Below are 21,369 nucleotides of genomic sequence, written 5' to 3'. Positions count from 1 at the left end.
GGCTCCAGCAAGTTCTCCAGCCCCAAAATTTATCCTGTGGGTGACAGGAAAAGGCATAGCTGAAAGGGAGAGCAGGACCAGAGGAGACCTTGTGCATATTTTGAGGACAATGACACATATTTTTTGACCACTTGAGTTTGTGGAATGAAATTATCCATTTCATTGGACCATTGTCCAAATTGTTCCAGCCAAGAACTAGAGAAGTTTCATGACGGCTTTTTTTGGTCATACTCCACATCCAATCCACTAGGAAATCCATATTGTTCTATGAAATGTTTCTCGAATTAAACTGCCTCTACTGGCTCTGCCATACAAAATCTCCATCCTCCACTTCCTCCTGCTTCTTCATACATTATTGCCATGGTCACCATATTGGTTCCTCCCTCACCCTCCTGCACACAGCAGCTAGCATGATCCTACTAAGCAGCTCTCCTAACCTCAACCTCGACAGCCTGTGAGGTCCTGTATGTCACAGCAATTCTCTCATCTTTTTCACTTCCTCCTTTGCTCTGTCTTCTCCAGTTAGCCCTGCTGCCTTCTCCCTGTGTCCTGAGATTGCCACACATGTCTACCTTAGAGCCTTTCCACATATCAGTCCTTTTCTGGAATGTTTTTTACCTCTATTCACCCATGACTAGTTTTCTCATTTTATTCACCTTTCTGCTCATTTAGGTGCTTATCAAAGAGGACTTCCATGACCATACTTTAAAAAAAAAAGCAATCTTCCATTACTTTCTCTTTTCTTAATGTGCTTTACTTTTCTTCTTTGCTCTTATCACTACTTGGTATAATATATATGTGTAGTATGTGTCTGTCATCTTTTACTAGAATGCAAATTTGACAAATCATCTGTTTACTATTGTGCCAGTGGCACCATGTATGTATTGAATGCCTGAATGAATGAATTGATATACTGTTACAGAAATCGCAGAAAGAAATACACAGAGACACAGAATTTGGATAAAATAATAAAATTTCTTCTCGCGAGCGGGCAGGACGCCAGAAACCAGTCTGGTCAGTATCCATCCCCTCTTTGTTCAGCGTTTCCCTTTTTATATCCTTTTTAGCCGTTATCTCATCCCTAGTGGTCTTTGATGTGTAAATACAATTCCAGTTCCTATTTACAAGCCACAGACACAAGATGGGCACATATACATTGTAAATTCACCCTGGCATGGTAACTTTGTTAGGTTAATGAAGTTACCGGTTAGAGTCAGACAACATCACCTTAAACAAGGAGTTACAGGAAAAGCAAATCTTTTTTTTTTTTTGGTACCGGGGATCGAACTTGGGTCCTCGCGCTTACAAGGCAGGTGACAGAACCATTGAGCTAAATCCCTGGCCTAGGAAAAGCAAATCTTAAAAGAACACATTACTTATTTTGCTTCTACAACTACCTTAATATTCAATCTATTAAGTTATCTAAAACTTTTCTGTATCAATACTACTTCTTAGAGCCTTGATATACTGGCCACTAATATCTATAAATTACGAAATAGTTTTAGTTTGGGTTCCCTCCAAAATAGAACCTCAGGTAAAGTGGATAATTTTCTTAGAATGCAGTCTTGGGAGCAGAGGTAAGAACTGGGGCACTGGGCAGTGAGAGGGCAAAAGCTAATACAAGGATAATTTAACCACTGTTAACAGCAGCCCAGGGTGCAGTCTATAGGACAATCTGAATAGTGTTGCCTCCACTTTTGGTCAAGGATCAATGCCTGAGGCATAAGCATCCTTGCACTTTTGTGTTGCAAACTTGAGTGCCAAGTGGGTTTCCACTATGCTTTCCTATGATTGCAAACTTGAGTGCCAAGTGGGTTTCCACTATGCTTTCCTATGATGAGGTCAGGAAAGCTTAAGGTAGGACGTCAGAAGTGGATAGCATAGGCCTTCAAGGACAGACTCCTCATAAGAGAGACAGACACAACAGACACTGGAGCTCTGCTTTAGGTCAAACTTGAATCTGCAGCTCAATGCTGATCAGGGCACAGAAAGAAAAGAACATCTGAGAGAATCAAAAGAAACAATGTCTGGGGCTTGCTGAGCATGAGTCCTGTTGCCACTAGCTGGAGCAGAAAATCTCATAATTCATGAGACTTCAGGTTTGAGTGCTTAGAATAGTCTTAGTTGCAGAGCAAAAATTATTCTAGATTATTTGTCAGGGCCTGCCCAATAAAGATGAGAAGTAAAACCTGAAAAAATAGGATTGTTTGAACATATCTTAACTGCATCTCAGAACAAAACTCAAGAATATTCATGAAAATACACATGTTTTCTAGCCCTCAAAATGTAAAATAAAAATTTTATAGTATCCAGTAAAAGTCACCAGGAAAGCAAAGAAATAAGAAAATAGAACCTGATGTGTAAATTAACCGAATAGTTTCTCTAGTGTGAGAAACTGAAAGTGTAAATAAGGACTAAAACAATTAAAATGAATAATTGATAATTTGAAATAGGAAGAAAAGGTCCAAAGGGGTAGGGGAAGTGGAAGGGGAAGGGGAAAGGAAAGAAGGGAAAGGAAAAATTATGAGAAAAGAAAAAAATGGAAACCAAGTCTATGCAAATAGGGAAGGGAGCACAGGTAATGGGGAAAAAATAAGAACCAAGATACAAGCACCCAATGATAAATGTAAACATATTGTGTACCTAAAACGTACCAATAAAAGAATACAACCTGTAATGAAGAGAAAACTCAGTCAATCAAAACTGACTCAGATATGCCACAGATGAAAGATTTAATAAACAAAGACATCAAGGCAGTTATTATAAGTACATTCCCTGTGTTCAAAAGATGTGTCAAGGCATGGAAGATATAACTTTAAAAGACCCAAATTGAAGTTTAGAGATGAACAATAGAGTACGTGAGACCAAAACTACACTGAATTCTCAGATATGATATTCTCAAGGAGTGTACTCAAGCAAATAAGTGAGTTCACTGAGATTGTAGTAGAACAATACACAAAATCAATTATGTTTCATTGTACTAACAGTGAATATCTACAAATTGAAATGAAAAATACTATTTACAGTAGTATCAAAATATGAAATATTGGGGCCAGGGATTTAGCTCAATGGTTTTGCTGCCTGCTGCACAAATGCAAGGACCCAAGTTCGATCCCTGGTACCAAAAACAAAAAAAAGAAATATTCAGTGCTAACTGACAAAAGTGTGAAATCGAGTAAACTACAAAGTATTGCAGAAACAAATTAAAGACCACATAAATGGAGAAATATACTATGTTCACAACATGGAAGATATACCATGTTCATGAGTAAATGTTTCTGAATGAACATGTGATAGATGAAAGATAACATAATTGTCTTCTTGGCAAGGACAGCTGTCCTACTCTTTCCATCTTATTGAAAACTACTGTGGAAATACTTCAGTTATTTTTAATACAAACCACTTTGAAGACTGAGTCCATGTGCAGAAAGAATGGATGGATTGTACGTAGGCTTCATAGGGTCCTAAAACTTTTTCTTCCTCTAAACCTTCATCTTTCTCTTCACTTCCCTGTATTTCTTTCACCTTGTTTCTTTTGTCTTTTAATATAGTTTCATCTATACATTGAGAAATTGTTGACAGATCGGAAAATGAGATGTTGCAATTTAGCTGTCTGTATTTTCTGAATTATATTTATGTAAAAATGTGCTTTTTCAAGAATGGAATCTTCTCAGCCAGGGCAATTCAGAAGTGCAAAAGTTCTTGAGTTGATAATCTAAGACAAACACACAAACAATGTAGACGAAAGGTATTAATCTCATATAAAATGATAAAGAATAACTATAACAGATATTTAAGGTTTCAAGTTCTAGATTTTTGCTTTTCCTTTTTGGTTCAAAAAATATTAATCACAGCCAAAATCTTTTCTAATTCTTTTCTTTTGCTTAGATTTAGAGAAAAAACTTCAGTAAAAATTAATTAGGAAAGGAATACTAAAAGTAGCCTGAGTCAATTCCAAGAGGTTTAAACTTGAAATTGACTTTAAATTTAATTACTATATTAATATTTGGTATCTATGTAGCATCATATCTCCCAGAGCTTCATAATCATCTAAGTTATGCCTTTTCATCACTTCAGATTCCATGTTTCATTATCAAATTCCAAGTGTCTTGTTTAGTGATTGCTGTTTCATTCTACTGGATGTGACTCTAATATTGTAGAGAGAAAAAAATTTTAGATTCTTGAGCTATTTCTCAAAAGCAGTGTGGACTCTACTTCAATATGTTACTGTTAAGAAGCTGTATTTTTATGTCCATGCCACAGCTGTGCTAAGGATTAAAATAAGAATTTAGCAACATGCTGACTCACCAAAAAGATTAAACAGTAGACACAGGCTCAGAAGGACTGTGTGCACTGGTAAAATTAAATACTAAATGGATGCTTATCATTCCCAGTGCTCCTGCCACAGGGACTTGCACTTCATTTTGTATTAAGGGTAGAGGGAGTTGGGAATTATTACAGGCCCTGAACAGTTCCATAAAGATGAAAGACACCATCACTAACATTATTCAAGAAAAAATATGAAAGGTCATCTAACCCCCTTAAGGCTCATTTGATGAACTTCTAATGAGAGAAGGATGAGTTGCGAAGGGTTTGTTGCAGAAGGGCTGTGCCCTGTGTAAGTTTGCTTAACTGCTGCTTCTCTGAAACTTATCCAAACATTTTTCCAGTCTTTCCTATCATGGATTTTCCTACTGATGGCCTTCAGGCCTTTACATTTTTCTTTCATTCTGGGAATTTTGGAGAATTTATTTTTTTTAGGCTTTTCTCTGGTAAGACTTTTATTTCCATAGTTTCTTTGTTTCTTATTTATATTTGGGGGGTTTGTTGCTTAAGTAAATGGTGGCTTTCTGGGTTTACATAAATCCAAGTGATGTATCACTTAAACCAGGGTTTGGTCCAGTTTCCTTTCTACGTGATCTTTCTTAATCTTGCCTATTAACTGGCTTAGCTGGTTTTTCTCCCCTCATATTTCTTTTCTGCTTCCTCTGTTCCTTTCTTCTTCTATTCCCTACACTCTATTCTAACAAATGTTGCCTCCTTCAGTTCTAATTCCTTGTTTCCTCTACATTTCCAAATAATCTAGATTCATGTTCTCCTCCAATTCTGTTTACTTGCAGAGGAATAGAAATGGGCAAGGTAGGTCAAATCAATAAAAAGCAAGAGAACCTGAAAGAACAGATAAACTTAGAAGTCATCAGGGCTCTGGCTTAAGGACTAATGGGTAAGCTGAAACAGCAAAAAAGTGGGTGTACATGGGAAGGACAAGGTTAGTGAAAAGTGTCATATAGGGGACTGGGGATTTGGCTCAGTGGTTCTGGCACCTGCCTCATAAGGGCACGGTCCCAAGTTCAATCCCCGGTACCAAAAAAAAAAGTGTCATATAGGATACTTAGGATGCTCATTCCAAAATAAATGACATTTACAAAAGAACATGTTCCAGGGCCAGGGATTTAGCTCAGGGGTTTCGCCGTCTGATGCGCAAGCGCAAGGACCCAAGTTCGATCTCCTGTACCAAGAAAAAAAAGAAAATGTTTCACATCAAGCTCTGAATGAGGTTAGGCTTGAGGGCCAAGGTACTCTCATGGAGGAAATGCAGGCCTGGGGGATCTGGCTCCCAATCATTTGAACCCCTAAGAGAGTCACTTAATTCAAGCATGCAGCCAATTGCTTTTAGAATGACTCACCAAGGTGGGTAGGATCTATAAGCTCATATTGTAGCTGATTTTATCCAAGGGTCTGTAAGGAAAAACAGCCTCTGGTTTCTCAGACTTGATTTCAATTCTCACATAGGTGATGAGGAGATAATTCTGTGAGACCAAAGGAAGCAATGCCTTAATGTAGGCATTTGCCAAATTCACCACTTGGCAAAATCAAATAAAGAGGCTGTGAAGCCAGCTGAAGGAAGTTAAACTTACCAGGGGAAAATAATTATGAACACACACACACACACACACACACACACACACACACGCACACACACACATTCAACTTTTCAAATTAATGTAGAACTCATTTGTTGGTTTGCAAATATGCTCTTTGATTCTCTGTAAGAAAAAAAACGCCAACTGATTGCACACAAAGCTCTCCTTCCTCAATGCACCACTGTAAATACACACATCCATATGTGTGCGTTCCTGTGAGTTTACTCATTTTTGTGTGGGCAGGCTCAGGCACCATATGGGCAGGGCTGTGCATAACATAGCAACAGAACAGCTGCTTTCCGAGCTTCCTTTCCCGATCCATCACACTGATGACAGATTTCTGTGATCTTTCTTAGGGAAACATTTGAGTCTCCCTCTCTGCACTGCCAGGCTCCCTAAACTGCTGTAGCTATTCTTGCTACCAGTCCAATTTTATGTTCTTGAAGCCCAGTGTCCAAGTCCTCATCTTCTAGTGCAAAGTCAAAGCAAGTCATTGGAGGACAGGCACGAGCAAGTCAAGACTGCCCTGACAAAGCTACCACAGATAGCTTCTCCTGTCCTGACCTCACCAAGTAGTATTCTCCTCATTTACTTCCTTCCTTCTTTTCTTCCCTCAGCCCCTGACCAATACAGGCCCACACACTCCTTTCCCAGTCCAGTGCTTCAGGACTTTAATTTCTGCCAGATAGTTTTAAGGAACTCTTTAGCTTAGCTATTCCTCAGCTCTGTGAAGTGTGGCTAGGTACTAACAGATTGATAGATACTAAATGATTAAACATTTCTTTCTCCAGATGATATATTTGCATAACTATCGATGCAGTGTCCTAATCAAAGACAGATTCAAAGGTGAAGGTTTTTAAAAAATCACATGCTGTTGCTGAAGTTTATGGAGCTTAGGGAGAACAGATGTTTGAGGAAGATAGACACTTGAGAGTCTCTGCTATTCCAGCAGTGAGGATCAGTTGTCCATGAGTGAAGCCAGCACTGCAGAGACATACCCATCAAGAACATTATGCTGCTTTGGAACCATAAAGGACCCATTGCCCTCATTGGGTGATCATCCCTGACCCTCAGAAACCTGGCAGGGAGCTCCTTGTAGAATAAATAGATAAAGGAAGATGGTGGAATTAAACCTTCTGCACCAAAGTGTTTAACTTTCTCTCATAGGGGAGCAGTTCTAGATTGTGATCATAATGGGGTATTAACTTGCTTTATGGTGTGTGCTGGGTTATTTCTCATCTCCTTACCAGAGTAGGCAGCTGTCTTTACCAATAAATCTTGTGAAATTTGCTACTTTGGAGGAATGATCTGGTTCACAGCAGAACTGTTCATATAACATCAAGAAACAAATTTAAATCTCTGCTCTGTCATAAACACCCTCAGAGCATTAACATCTTATTTAGTATTCTATGCCCTGCATCATTTTCAGTGAGAAAGTTCCTCTTAAGAGCTAACTCTCTAATCCATTTGCCACAATTTATGCCATTTATTTTTCTGGACCTGGGTAGAATGAGAGTTCAGAATTTTAAATCATTTCTGTACCTTGGCAGAGCCCAATGAGTCTACAGAGAATTTAGCAGAATATGAAGCATAGTAACATCAACATCTCTTCGTTTAAAACACTTCTCCTTGTGATCTTTTCAGATTCTGAGTTTCCCCAGAAGGGCTTAGGAAGGAGGGACCAAAGCAATATGGTAAGAGAGAAAAGAGGCCATTATTTTTTGTCTTTTGTGTCTACTTTTATGTGGGATTGAAGGTATATTGTCCAGGAAGGGAATTCCTGGAGTGGCCTCATGCTTACTGGGATGGCACTTGGAGTCCCCACTGTGGTGTGGCTCTGTTGGAGGCCCATGTTCACCCAGTGGCTAGTGCTTGTCCCCAGGCTCTTCCTGGACTCTGTGCATTAGCCTCAGTGCTGTTTTCTTGCTAATGCCTCCTATACCAGTTTCCCAAGTGGGAAATGTGCTTGGCAGCTCAATTCAGAGGTTGTGGCCAGGAGGCAGGCCTGGTACTGAGAGCCCGGCAGCAACTATGGGAGAACTGATTAGCTTTTAAGAGCAGACCTCCACCAGACAGGCAGGAGTCTAAAGAGTAAATAGAGGTGCTGGCCCTGGATTTTTTTTTTTACAGGGCCCAGAGGGGTTTGTTCATTGGTGTTTGAATTTCTATAGAAAAGCTCTGTGAAGCTCTAAATTAAACCAAGCTGACCCCTTTCACAACCCAAGTTATTTACAGTTCACAGGTCTTTGGAGAGTTCTAGTTTGCATACAGCTGAAAATAGGTCCCTGGTTGGCAAAGGTAGCCTACTGTGGGGCTATTTGCATTACACTACCTCGCTTCCCTTTGGTGTGGCAGAAAACTATGAAAGGGAAGCCAAAAGATGTAGTCCACTGTAAACATGCCTTTGTTTTTCAGCAGAGGAAAGGTGCTGGGATGGGAGGAATAAGCAAAAAACGGCCAGCTACTAGAAAGCAAATAACCAAGTTCTCTCTATAATTAAATGCATTCCTCAGAATAACTAAGTAGCAGGAAGGAAATCAAGAAACATTCCCTCCCTCCACTGCAACTGATTTCCTTTGTATGTTTAACAGTTAGGTCAGTCAAGAAGACTGGCACTGATTATAGCACTCAGTTTCCCCATTTTGCTCCTTCCTGGGAGAGTAATTAAGTTAAATAGATTTCAGGGCTTGAGATCTGGTGTATGTCAAAGTCAAATCAACTACTCGTTCAAGTTTGTTTGTAGCACCTTGATCTTACCCCTTAGCTCTCCCTTGTCCCATATAAAACCACGACAAGGCAAGATTTTATCCCATGGCAAGTGGTGGATGGGGTAACACTGAAACCCCGTACAAACCTCCCTTCCTGTGAGAAAGGAGGCATGTCTCTGTCTTTTTCAAGACTGGGAAATTGATGTGGACAGTATTTAGCAGAAATTTTTTGTTCCTCAAAATACAAGCCTGGATTTAATCATAATTACTAAAAACTGGATTCCATGAGAAGTGAAGTACAACAAATGTTTATTATAGGATCAGACGGAATGTTTGGGGAGGGATGGAGGGAGGGACAGACACTTCCAATTTAGAAAAAATAAGGTGATCTTATATGTCACTCCTTTATCTGAGACTCCATCTCCCTCTCTGAACAAGAGTGTTCCCTCTCCATGCACAGGAAAGTGCATGGGGTGAGGTTGTTGGTAAGGAGGTGCTTGAGTGACTGAAGCAGGAAGCAGGGCCAACTGGGCAAGAGCACTGCAAAGAGAGAGGAGCCATCAATTGGGTCCTTAACTGATTTACACCTTAGGTGGAAAATATGACAGACACGTGTGAAAAAGACAAAACATTCATGCAGAAGAATGTCTCATCAAAGCCATGGTAGAGACTCACACAAAATGAACAGGTAGTAGGCTAAAGATGGATAGACTTTTAAAAAAACCAAGTGCTTCATAATTATAGTCACTGAAGCATTCTGTGGGAAATGGAATTAATTATCCATGTTCTTCTGGGAAAAAAACCATGGGCCATTATTTCTTAGTAGTATTGGCTAAAATTGAACAACTGTAAATATTTTGTGAATAGGTTATTAGTATAGATGAGTAAGCTTTTTTGTTCCTATATATTAAAGTTATACTCATTCAAGCTCCAGGCAAAAATAATTGTATGCATGTAAAAAGAAATTAAATTATAAATGTAGACATTTTAGAGTGCCAGTTTTATATAAAATGAGTCAAGTTAGGACATGAATGAAAAAAACAAAGTAGGTGGTCAACACAAAGTAGAGACAAAGTAGACAAAAACTGAACCCTTCATATGGAAGGAAAACATAGGTTTACATTATGTATTTAACATTTATACTGGAGATAACTATAATAGAATTAGAGGTTTTTCTAAGCCTGTGTAAAACTTCCTGCTCCATCTTTATATATCCAGGTCAGGTATTGTTCTCTCAGATTGAGAGTCATTCCTTTTCCCATGATTCCTCAGGGCTTCTGGCATTGCATTGTAATTATTTGCCTTCTTTTGCAAGAGCAAGAATACAACACAAGGTACCAGTCAATAAGTGTTTGTTTACTACAGGCCAGGAATTGTGTTAGTTTCCTTCAAATAAACCATCTCAGACAGTCCTTGCAACAACTCTTTGATTTTCTTCCTATAATTCCTGTGAGAACCTTGATCTAGGGTGGTGTGAGATACCGGTGGCAAATAGTAAAGGCAGGCGTCAAACCTGTGGTTTCCAGAGAATAGGTTCACTGTCATTTGCACCACAGCAGTTCCATTTCCTAAAGCCGTGCTGTAAATGGAATCATAATGTAAAGCATGTGTGTAATTAAAAAAAATTTAGTAGCCATATTGACAGATAAGCAAATTAATTTTTTTTTTTTTGCAAAATACTTATATTTTAGAATAGCTTTTGTTGAGATCATGTTTGCAAGGTTTCTGCACTACAAAGTCACTGCCCCATCCCTTTCCACACTGTTATCTTTGGGAAGAAAACTTAAGGACTAGGGAGTTATTCTCTGCTTCCTTGAGGTCAGGGGTGGCAGTATGTACATAGATTATTAGGAATTCTGGTATTGGAGAATCGTCTAGTCTTTGTCATGTATTTATTGAAAAGCCTCATTTATTTATATCTGTATAAATTGATGACAATTTAGTGAAATAAATTTAAATATATATTTATATAGCCCATATATCTAAAATATTATTTTCATTTATAATTGATATAAAAATTAATTATGAGATATTGTTTGGGTCCGGGATTTAGCTCAGTGGTTCAGTAGCTTGCCTCGCAAGCACAAGGACCCGAGTTTGATCCCTGGCACCCCCCCCAAAAAAGGAGAGAAAGAAATATTGTTCATTTGTTTTTCTAGAAAGTCTTCAGAATCTGGCACATGATTTATGCTTATAGCATATCTGAATCTGAGTGCTAAAATTTCATCAGAAATGCTTGATCACCATTCAGATTTCATAAAATTTAAGGTTGAAAATGTAGATTCACATATGTAAATAATAGACATACCTAAAAGTGTTCCAAAAAAATGATACAAGCACAAAAATTAATTTTCTTCTAATATTTGACAAAATATTTTCATTTGACAAAATTGATTTATCTTTTTAGTTTTATTTATTTATTTATTTTGGTACCGGGGATCGAACTCGGGTCCTTGCGCTTGCGCAGCAGGCGGTGAAACCACTGAGCTAAATCCCCGGCCCTGATTTATCTTTTTAGAAGAATTTATTTAACGTAATTTCAAAATATGTCAAACTTAAGTAAATTCACTACCTCATGTGTTAACTTGGTACTTTTACCATCAGATTAAAAATGGTATTGCATAAGTTAAAAAGCATGTTCAAATCAGAATCAACAAAGCATTATTTAATGTTTTCTTTTTGTTTTGGCAGCAGTTCCATAACTCTGATGGTTACAATTAAAATCTTCAACATACTGATTCATAATAGAAAAATTACAAAATCGTTTTACTGACTTGTGTAATGAAGTTTCTATTCCAACACACATTTCATATTGTATTGCTAGAACACAAATAAGTTTTTACTTTCTTTGGAATGTCAACTTCAGCTCATTTATATGCAGTGTCATCTCAGTGAGAAAACATAAGTTACACTGTCATTTTTTTGCAGCATGAATCATATTGCCATTTTTTGTCTTTGATTATTGAATATTTGGCAAACATTTGCTTTGTTTCAATAACATTGAAGCTAACATTATAGTAACATCTCTTTTTTCTGCAACTCAACCAACAGGTATTTGTGAAGAATATAAGATCAATAAAATATTTATTTCTTTAAATCAGTTCAAAAAATAGATGAATTTTCATAGCATTTGCAATATACTGAAAAATTTAAAGAGCTTATCCATGACAATTTCATGGAATCTGCCTTAGAAATTGATTACAGATATCTTCAGTGTATCACATACATTGGTATAAAGTGATAAGGGAAGTATCTATCATTGTTTTAAAATCTGCAATTTTTCTTTTTTGGTACTGGGGAATCAAACTTGGGATCTTGTGCTTTTGAGGCAGGCAGTGGAACCACTGAGCTAAATCCCCAGCCCTTACAATTTTTTTTGGTACTGGGGATTGAACTCTGGTCCTTGCGCTTGCAGGGCAGGCGGCAGAACCAACAATTTTTAACCTATAGTAGTACTACATAGAAAGTACTGTCATAGTAGTTAATTTTTTCATATTGTTTAAAATTTTATGACAATTTAAAAAGATTCAAAATATCTATACCATGAATATAATTATTTAGGCTGAGAAATTTTGAGTCTTTTGAGACAAAAAAAAAAAATCAAAGTATTAGGCAATGACATACAATTTAGCTAAAGACAAAAAAAAAAAAACCAACTTGAGTTTTTAACATTTTAATTAAGTTTTGCTATTTTTTAAAAAAATACTGTATTTTTATCTGCAGTCATTGGTGACTTAACTAAAGAGCTTTCTGTTTTTCTAAAACATCTTTTAAAACCTTTCCCCCATATTTTCCTAATAAAATGTCAATAATGGAAATAATTTATCTTATCACCACAGAAAATGATTTTTACTTTTGTTTATATAGCTGGTGAGATTTGTACACACAGAGCATGTTGGAAAATCACTTGAAATTATATTAGTAATTTCACTGACTATTTTGACTGTTTGGAGGAAATCTCTTATCAAATTCACAATGTATTTGCTGAAAATGTATTTTTACTTTGTCTATTTAATTATTTATATATTTTTTACATAACAAAATGCAGCCTTGTTATTTTGCTCAGCTGTAGCAAACTGCAACTGTCAGTCTTTGAGAAAATCCTGACATCTTTCAGTTTCATTCTTTTTGTTGTTGTTTGGTACTGGGGATTGAATTCAGGACCTTGCGCTTGCGAGGCAGGCGCGCTGCTACTGAGCTAAATGCCGTTTCACTCTTTTTAAAATTACTGTTATAATATTATTTTCTAATTTCCACATGATTCTTTTTTTTTTTTTTTTTGGTACGGGGATTGAATTTAGGACCTTGTGCTTGTGAGGCAGGTGCCGGAACCACTGAGCTAAACCCCGGCCCTCCACATGATTCTTTATGAGTAATAAGTCTTTAAATTTAAGTTTTGTCCACACCTTTTTGTTTTAGAAGTATAATTTAATGCTATTATGACTCGTGTAATAAGAATTTCAATTTAATTATCAATATGATTTCCAAAATTACAAATTCACTCTTTCTGTCACACTGACCATGTACTTACTGCTTTAATAGTCAGGTGTGAAAAAAAAATAGGTGTGCCTGGTTATTTGATTCTAAAAGTTACAGTCTAAGTGGTCTTTTATTTCATCATCATAGTTTACAGAAGAAAGTCTCTAATTCTTTAATTAAGAACTTAAAAACATGAACGGACATAATTTACAGCCCCCTTCTGCCTCTTGCTTTGTGTAGTTGTTACATGGAAAGTAAGGGGAAAACAGGGAAATGAAAAAAGCCTGAGAAATATCTAGCAACATAAAATGGTGGCAGTTTGCAGCTGACTCAGCTCCCTTGTGATACATTTCCCTTTTTAAATGCCATGATACTAAGGCAGTGGGAATGTGATAGAAGACTTACGTTGCTAGGTTGTGAATGAGACATTTGATTTACCTTACATATAGACAATGAGGAGGACAGAGAATATTCACCCTCCTCTCCAGGAGACCTTGTAAGAATCAGAGGCCTCTAATGATAAGATCCCTGCCCGGGTTTGGGCTCAGGGTCTCTGTCCCTGGAAAACCAGAGGTGGATGCCTCAGCCTCAGACACCAGCAGTATCCAGAGTGAGTGAGGGTGATGACCCAGGAAACCCACTCCAATGTCTAGATTTCTTGAGTCAAAACTGGAAAGGCACAGTTGGCTTTCTTTTCTCTTGGATTAGGAGACTGTCAGTTGTTATAACTTATCCTATTTCTTTCATAGCCTGTGAAGTGGATGGTGGTTTTGTATTTTCTCCCTAATTCTAATCAGCAGATCTGTTTTGGCTGTGCAGATAAGCACAGTCCTTTGATAATTTCCCCACTGACTAATTCATGACTCACTTTGAATATATTTATGGATTGATACCTTTCTTATTCCCAGAGAAGATTTGAGGCAGCTTCCAGTAAAAAAAAATTAAAAATAATAAAACTCAGACATTTTAAGAAAGCAGGAAAAAACAAAGGATTATATTAGAAGAGTCACTATTTCCAAACACAGAAGGGTCCAACCCCCCTGAGTATTTCTATAAGACTGATTGGTGACCCATACGAGGTGTTTAAATTTAAATCAATACCCTGTTAATGACACCGATGGGATTATCTTACTTTCAAAACATAACCGGTTGCAGATCAAATTATCTGAACCTTGTAAGAATTCACTCATCCTTGAAGCACTATTTCTAAATGTATAGGCAAACTCAGAGTAGAGGAAAGCAACATGACAATTTCAAATTAATTTTTCCAGAACACACAGCACTTTCTCATATTTAATGGATTTAATACACAGTTGCTTTAAGCAAGAATCTGCTTTATTAGAAAACCACATCAAATCTGACCTAATATTATTAAAATTGTTTACTGCTATTGCAGATAGGTAAGTTAATTAGATACCTTGTGTACAGTTAGACAGGACCAGCCCTCCAGGAGCCAACACAGCAAGGAGCCAACATGGAGGACAATCAAGACACATTCACTGAAAGCCAAAATTGTAAAAGGAGAGAAACTAAAAAGAAATTGTTCTTCCCCTGGAGATAAATAGCAGCAATTGATATTCTAAATAGGTATCAATCACCTGGGTTGGGGTCAAGGTCTTAATCCAGCCTCTCCAGGAAATATCCCTGACCCCCACCCTTACTGAAAATCCTTATATGCTTGCTACGTGACTTTCTCCCCCATTTGACCCTAATTTAATCAATATTACCTGGGTGACTGTACTTGCAATCTTATTGGTTGGTCATGGTTTTGTCCCACCTCATGCCCACCTTGTGAATTTCCATTAGGTCTTACGGTTTTGTTCCACTTTGTACCTGCCTCACCACAAGACTTTGCTGTATAAAACATCTTTGAAAAGTGGGGTGAGCAGGCAACCCACTTTCCTGTCCCCCTTCTGTCTCTCAGGCAGAATTTTTCTTTCTCCCAATAAATTTTTCCTACTCTTAACCTCCTTTGTTCCTAGAATTCATTCTTTGATTTTTGAGAACACAAACTCGCCTTTTGAACATCTAACAGGTTTGGGAGGTACATCTCTTCCCCCTACACTGCTACCAGGTGAGTAATGTAAGATGTTCTTAATTCATTGATTTAGTGTAAGGGTCTCAAGCTATTATATGGAAAAAAAATAACATTTCAAACTAGTGTTTTACATTTAAAGTTTATTCCACCTTTATCCTTCCATAGTCAATAAAAGGCAGGTGTTGGTTTAGGTAACTTCTAGCTCAGCATTTTTATTAATCTTTGATTCCAATATTTCTTCTCTCCTTGCCACTTTCTTCTCCTAAACAAAACAAAACAACAGCAACAACAAATACCTGGAAAAGACCCGGCTTTACTCCCTACCCTAATATCAGCATATCTATAGTTTCCTGATACATAAGTATTGCCACCTTTTGACTTTGAGTCATGATCTACAGGTCTCTTATACTGACCACCACACACATGTGGTTTGTGCAGAAAATCAAATTTGAACTTTATAATGGCCCTAACAAAACCATAGAAGTGGATAGAGGAGAGGGAGAGGGAAAGGAAGAGAGGAAAGGAGGGGGAAGAGGGAGAGGAAGGAGGGAGGGAGAGAGAGAGAGAGAGATTGCTGATAAAAAGGAAAAAAAGGATAGCACATAGCCACAGAGTGATTGAGTCCCTAGAGGGAGAGGAGCAGCAGAATCAATAATTAATGAGTGGTTAAAATGGACAAAATAATAAAAGCATAGATAGTTGTTCATCTTCTCTTTTTTGTACTCTAGTGAGTAATTGCCAGAGATTGCTTAATGTGTGGCCAGGAATTCTCTTCCATCGAACACCTGTACTTCATACAACTCTTCTCAACTCCAGCAGGGAACACTGGCTCACACCCATTCAGGCTGGCTTGAACTCCTCTACCATGACTTAGTCTTATCCAAGAGTCAATACCTGTGCGCTAAATTCCTAGCAATTATTAATGTCCTTTCCCATTCTAATATTCTAATTCAGCTTTGCTCTTAAAGAAAAAAAAAGAGGCAGGTAGCTTCTGAATCTCTTTAAACAAACACTGAGTTTTCATTTGTGTCAGTACTGTATTGGGTGATTCCACAATGCATATGACAGACATAGTCATATCTCATGAAGCTTACTCGTTGGTAAGGAAGATGGACTTTGAAGAGATGGGACACAAATAGTTGCAGCTACTCAACACATCAAAATATCCTGACTCCTTGAAATATAATATATCTCCAAGCACCTTATGTTTGTTCTAAGGACCAAAAGAGGTATCTATTGCTTTTAATATTAATGTCAAGATGTCATGATAGAAATGCTCATAGGATATAGCATAGATATTTAAATATACAGCATGTATATTTAAATTAAATAATCATTTAAATTCAATAATTATTTTATTAGTGATTATTTTGGGGGGACAGATAAAGTGTGATAAATTACTGTGAATGCTTACATTTAAAAAATTGTTATGTTGCTGGGGATTTAGCTCAGTGGTTCTGGCGCCTGCCTTGCAAGCTCAAGGTCCTGAGTTCGATCCCCAGTACCAAAAAATAAATAAATAAATAAATAAAATAAAAAATTGTTATAGTAATGATACATAGCCATTGATCCCTCTCAAAATACTCCTCCTTCAAACCTGCTTATTCTGTCATTCTTGCCACTTTCTGTACCAGTTCTGGAAGTACCCTTCTGTGAATGTCCAGTTGTGCTGTCATGGCTACCTGGATAGCCCAAATCAATCCAAAATATTTACTTTTCATGGTCATTTTGACTCTGAGTAAGAGCCAGAAGTCTTGTGATGGCAAATTTGTTGAATAAGGTGAATGAGGATGCACCAGTAATATTTTTACAAGCCCAGGCACTGGTTAGCAGCATTCACTGTATTTTTGATCATACCATATGAAGACACAAAAGAGGACTTCCAGAACTTCTTTAGAAAGAGTCAAGAACAATGTGATCAGTGTGTTTGAAGTAAAATGGAATATTTTGAGGGGAATTAACAGCAATGTGTCTTCTACTGTAATAATTCTTTTTTATTTAAGCACACCCTGCAGTTTTTGATCATTCCTTATAATGCTATTTTGGGGAATAAAATTGCAATCAGATGACCCTGGTCTAGATCCTAATGCCAAATCATTGTGTTGCCTTTAACATAATATTCAACCTTTCTGAATTCATTCAGTAATGTAAAAAGTAGCAAGTTACCTCCCAATATTGTTGTAAAACTCAATGAAATAATTTATGAAAAATGTCCAGCAGATAATATAGTGAATGAAGATTTGACAAAACAATCATAGTTTTCAGACACATAATCAGGTTTTTCCTTCAACTGATTACTTTAAAAGTATTCCTATCTAAAATTTTGGGCTTGCACTGAATTTTAAAGGAAGAGAAAATGTTCAATCTATGTCTTTTTACAACAATATTATTGTGCTGATACTTTTACTAAATAATTTTATATTGATAGATGAATAGCAAATCTATTCAGATCAAGTAATTTAGATCTGTAAGAAGTGTGAAATAAATATGTCCCCTCAAAAGTCTTGAAAAAAAATTTTTTAATGTGGCTTGCAATTTCTCTGCCCTCCAGTCTAGCTTCTTTTACCAACAACTTCAGAGAATGGCAGTGGCATTGTGTACCAGTTAGCCATTGATGCATAACAAATGACACTAAACTCAGTCATTTAATACAATATTTCTTTCCAGTCATGTGTCTACAGGTCAACTGACAGTCTTCTCATACATGCTGGGCTCACCTGGGCAGCTCCATGTCCAGATTAAGATCCAGATGGTTTGCATTTTTGAGTTGGGTTGTGCTCAGTACTCCTTTGTGTGTATTCATTCTAGGCCACAGGATAATGGGGCTCCAACTGTCCAGGCAATAACAAGCAGGAGTGTGCAAGCAAAAATGTATGATGCTTCTGAAGGTGAGGTCCAGCACCGACTATTTCCCCTTTTATCCACAGGCTTTTGCTCAAAACAAATCACATGGTTAGATCTGAAGTTGAGAGGCCAGGAAGTACACTGTGCTTCTGAATGTGAAAGACCCCATTGTCCCCCTGCAAGAGGAGGGATTCAGGAAAACGAGAAGAACATGCAACCAGGAACTCTTCTCTACCATTCTTACATGGATGGAGAGTTATGTGCAGACAAAGGGCAACCAGAATTTTGAAGAAATATTTTACCATATAGATCAATAGGAGAGAAAGAAGACATTGGTAAGGAAGAATCAAATTGTGAATTTCCCCAGGAGGCACATATTCTGATATATTTTTTTAGAATTTTGAAAGCTTCCCTTGCTCAGTTGTCAAGCAGCACTGGATAGTATTTTGAACATTTCAAAATAAACTTTCAGTGGAGCCAAAATGTACTAATTTTGAATACTTAACCATCTGGAGCATTAGATGCTTAATCACAGCTGAAAACTCATGAATGAACAGTATGAGGTAGTTTTTCTTTCCAGTGAATCCCAATTGTGTTTGTCTTTATTCTCAGGAGAGGAAAAATAAAAAAAGGAATATGCCAGTAGTCATGTTATGCTGTTTCTTGGATTTTGTTCTTTTCTTTCTATAAACACTCATTTTAGAAGCACTGTTAAGCCATGCCAAGATCCCCCTGTCTTTTCACAAACCATCAGCTATAAATGCAAGTCTCTCTGTCATGTACAATAAACAATGGGTCATAGAAACCTACCCTGTTTTATTATGTCAACTGCATTGAAGGGCAATTTTCTCCAAGCTTACAAGTTTCATTTTTCTTGTAGAACAAATACTTTCCTGTTTGATCTATTCCACACTCTTAGTAAATAACCACGATCATAAAAATAAAGGAAATGATGTTTCTATTTTTATTGTGAGAAGCAAAAATAATTTATAATAATTGATGTAAAAATGAAGAGGTTTTTAAAAAACTCATCAGATATACTACTTTTTAAATTGATAGCATTGATAAAATTTCAGATTTTAGAAATCTCATTTATCTGATCTGTCTTAAACATTAAAGGGCAGTAAAAGCCTACTAGATAGATATTTCAATGGACCTAAGACGAAAGTCTCAGCCCTGGCCAGTCTGTACAAAGCTTGCAGATGCAGTTTGCCCTTTGCCATCAAAGAGCTTACATTACCAACTGCTGAGAAGCCAAGCAGACTGACTCAACTGCCAATCTAGCAGTCTACTGTGAGCTATATTTTTCAGTACTAAAAGTAACTCCTCTTTTTCTATCCTGTTTTCATTAGCACTCTCCCCACCCTGTGTTTCATTCCTCACCACACCCTGCTTATATCTTTCAGAACACTTATCAATCTGTGATTCTATATTTGTGTTTGTTTATTGCCTGTTGTCCCCCCAGACCGAGGTGTCCTGTCTTATTATTCATGGATATACACCTTGTGCTTAATAGAAGTGTCAGCATCTGTAAATACTGGGTAATGAATGAACGAATGAATGAGTGAAACAAAGAAAGTGAACAAATATGGCTTGCATAAGATACACAATTTTAGGTTTGTTGTTATATGGGACAAAGTGAGTTAGATAAAAGAAGAAAGTGTTGTCAGGTGAGAAGTTATTAAAGAAATGTGTGTACATTCTTTCTCTACTACCAAGCATATCCAGGAGCTGGGTCAGTTCTAGAGATATGAATCTGTATTTGGAGGAACAGAGAGGAGACTAATTGTGTCCTCCCTAGTCTCGGGTTCCTGGTTCCCAAAGACAGCTCTTAAAGAATCACATATATAATAATGATTATAATACCAGATACTATTTACAAAGTACTTTTAGTGTACCATGTGCAATGGTTAAATGCACAACAGCAAAATCTGAGGTCCCAAAAACATTCCTAAATGGGAGACATCATCATTAAACTCATTTTACATTGAGGCGACTAAGTGACAGGAGGAGGTAAAGGGCACTAAAGTGTCTAAGTGTCTTGGCTGAGATTTGAACTCAGTTTTGTCTGTCTTTAGAGTGCATGTTCCTAGCCTATGCTTCTCTCAAGGTAAAAGGAACAAAACAAGGAAATAAAAATATGATTTATCTTTTCTGGTGCATTTGATTTGATTTTCTTTCTTGTGTATAAGAACAAATTTGGGTCAGCTATTCATTTAATCAATTAATTATGGAGCTTTCAGGTCCTGTGGGATGCAAACATTTACTCATCCTCTGAGTCAAGAAATAGTTAATGATTACCCATTATATGTCTTGTTTTAGGAGATTAAAGTATATCAGTAAATAAGTGTTAAAGATCTTTACCCTCATGAAGTTTATATTCTAGGTAGAAAAAATACTCAATGAGCAAAATAACTACAGTAAATTTTATCATATTTTTAAAGGTATTAACTGAGGCTAAAAGGGGAAAAAAGCAGGAAAGTTTAAAAGGCTTGTCCAAGGGGGTCAAGGAAAAAGTCCACGTGGCAGATTTGCAGATTTAAAGGGGATTCAGATGAAAACTCAGCAAATTCCCCTTCTCCCTACAAGCATGGTCCAAGTCAAGGAAATGGCTGGTGCACAAGTCTGAAGGTGGAAAAGGCACACTTCAAAATCCGGTGAGATCCCTGCTTTCTAGGAGCTAATACCCTTGGGGTGGAAAAACTAAACAAAGTAATTGTGAATAGTTGTAGTTAAGAGTAGCAGGTCCTAAAGAGAAGATGTGTGAGTAGACTGAGGAGAGCATAAAAATAAAGGGGCACTGCCCGGAAGGGTGTGGAAGCTGATCGCTGAGGAGGTGACAGCTTCCTTTCCTTTCAGACGATGGAACATCGCATATTCTGGAAGGAAAATGTTCTGCCAGTGTCTAAAGTTTGAATGGACAGGGATTGATGGAGTGGGAAGGGAGATTGGAGTCAGATTGTAAAGAGCCACATTTATGCTACAAGAAAATTTCGCTTCCTAAAGATGATCTGAGGCTCTGAAGGAATTGAGCAAGATGCAGGGAGGCATTTTTATAAATAGGAAAATTGAAATCCAGAAAGGCTAAGACATTTCTAGGGCCACAGAGATATTAAGTGGTGAATGCAGGATTTAAACCTAAACGACTGTTAGCTCAGAACCCATGAAACTGCAGGGCACCCCTACTTACAGAAGGGAGTGGTGGTTACTGCAGTGAGGGGCTCGTCCTATTGGGGACACAGGTCTAGGCCTCGTCTTGTAGAAGTCCAGAATTCACTCTACCAAGATCTCTGTTGTCCCAAGGGAATCCAAAATCCATGGCAGAAATTATTTTATTTTATTTTTAATTTTTTTGTACCGGGGATCGAACTTGGGA

This window comes from Heterocephalus glaber, unplaced genomic scaffold, assembly GCF_053883595.1.
Source record: "Heterocephalus glaber isolate CG9 unplaced genomic scaffold, H.glaber_assembly_v1.0 deba00001606, whole genome shotgun sequence".
Lineage (NCBI taxonomy): Eukaryota > Metazoa > Chordata > Mammalia > Rodentia > Bathyergidae > Heterocephalus > Heterocephalus glaber.
Note: the sequence above shows the minus strand (reverse complement) of the source record.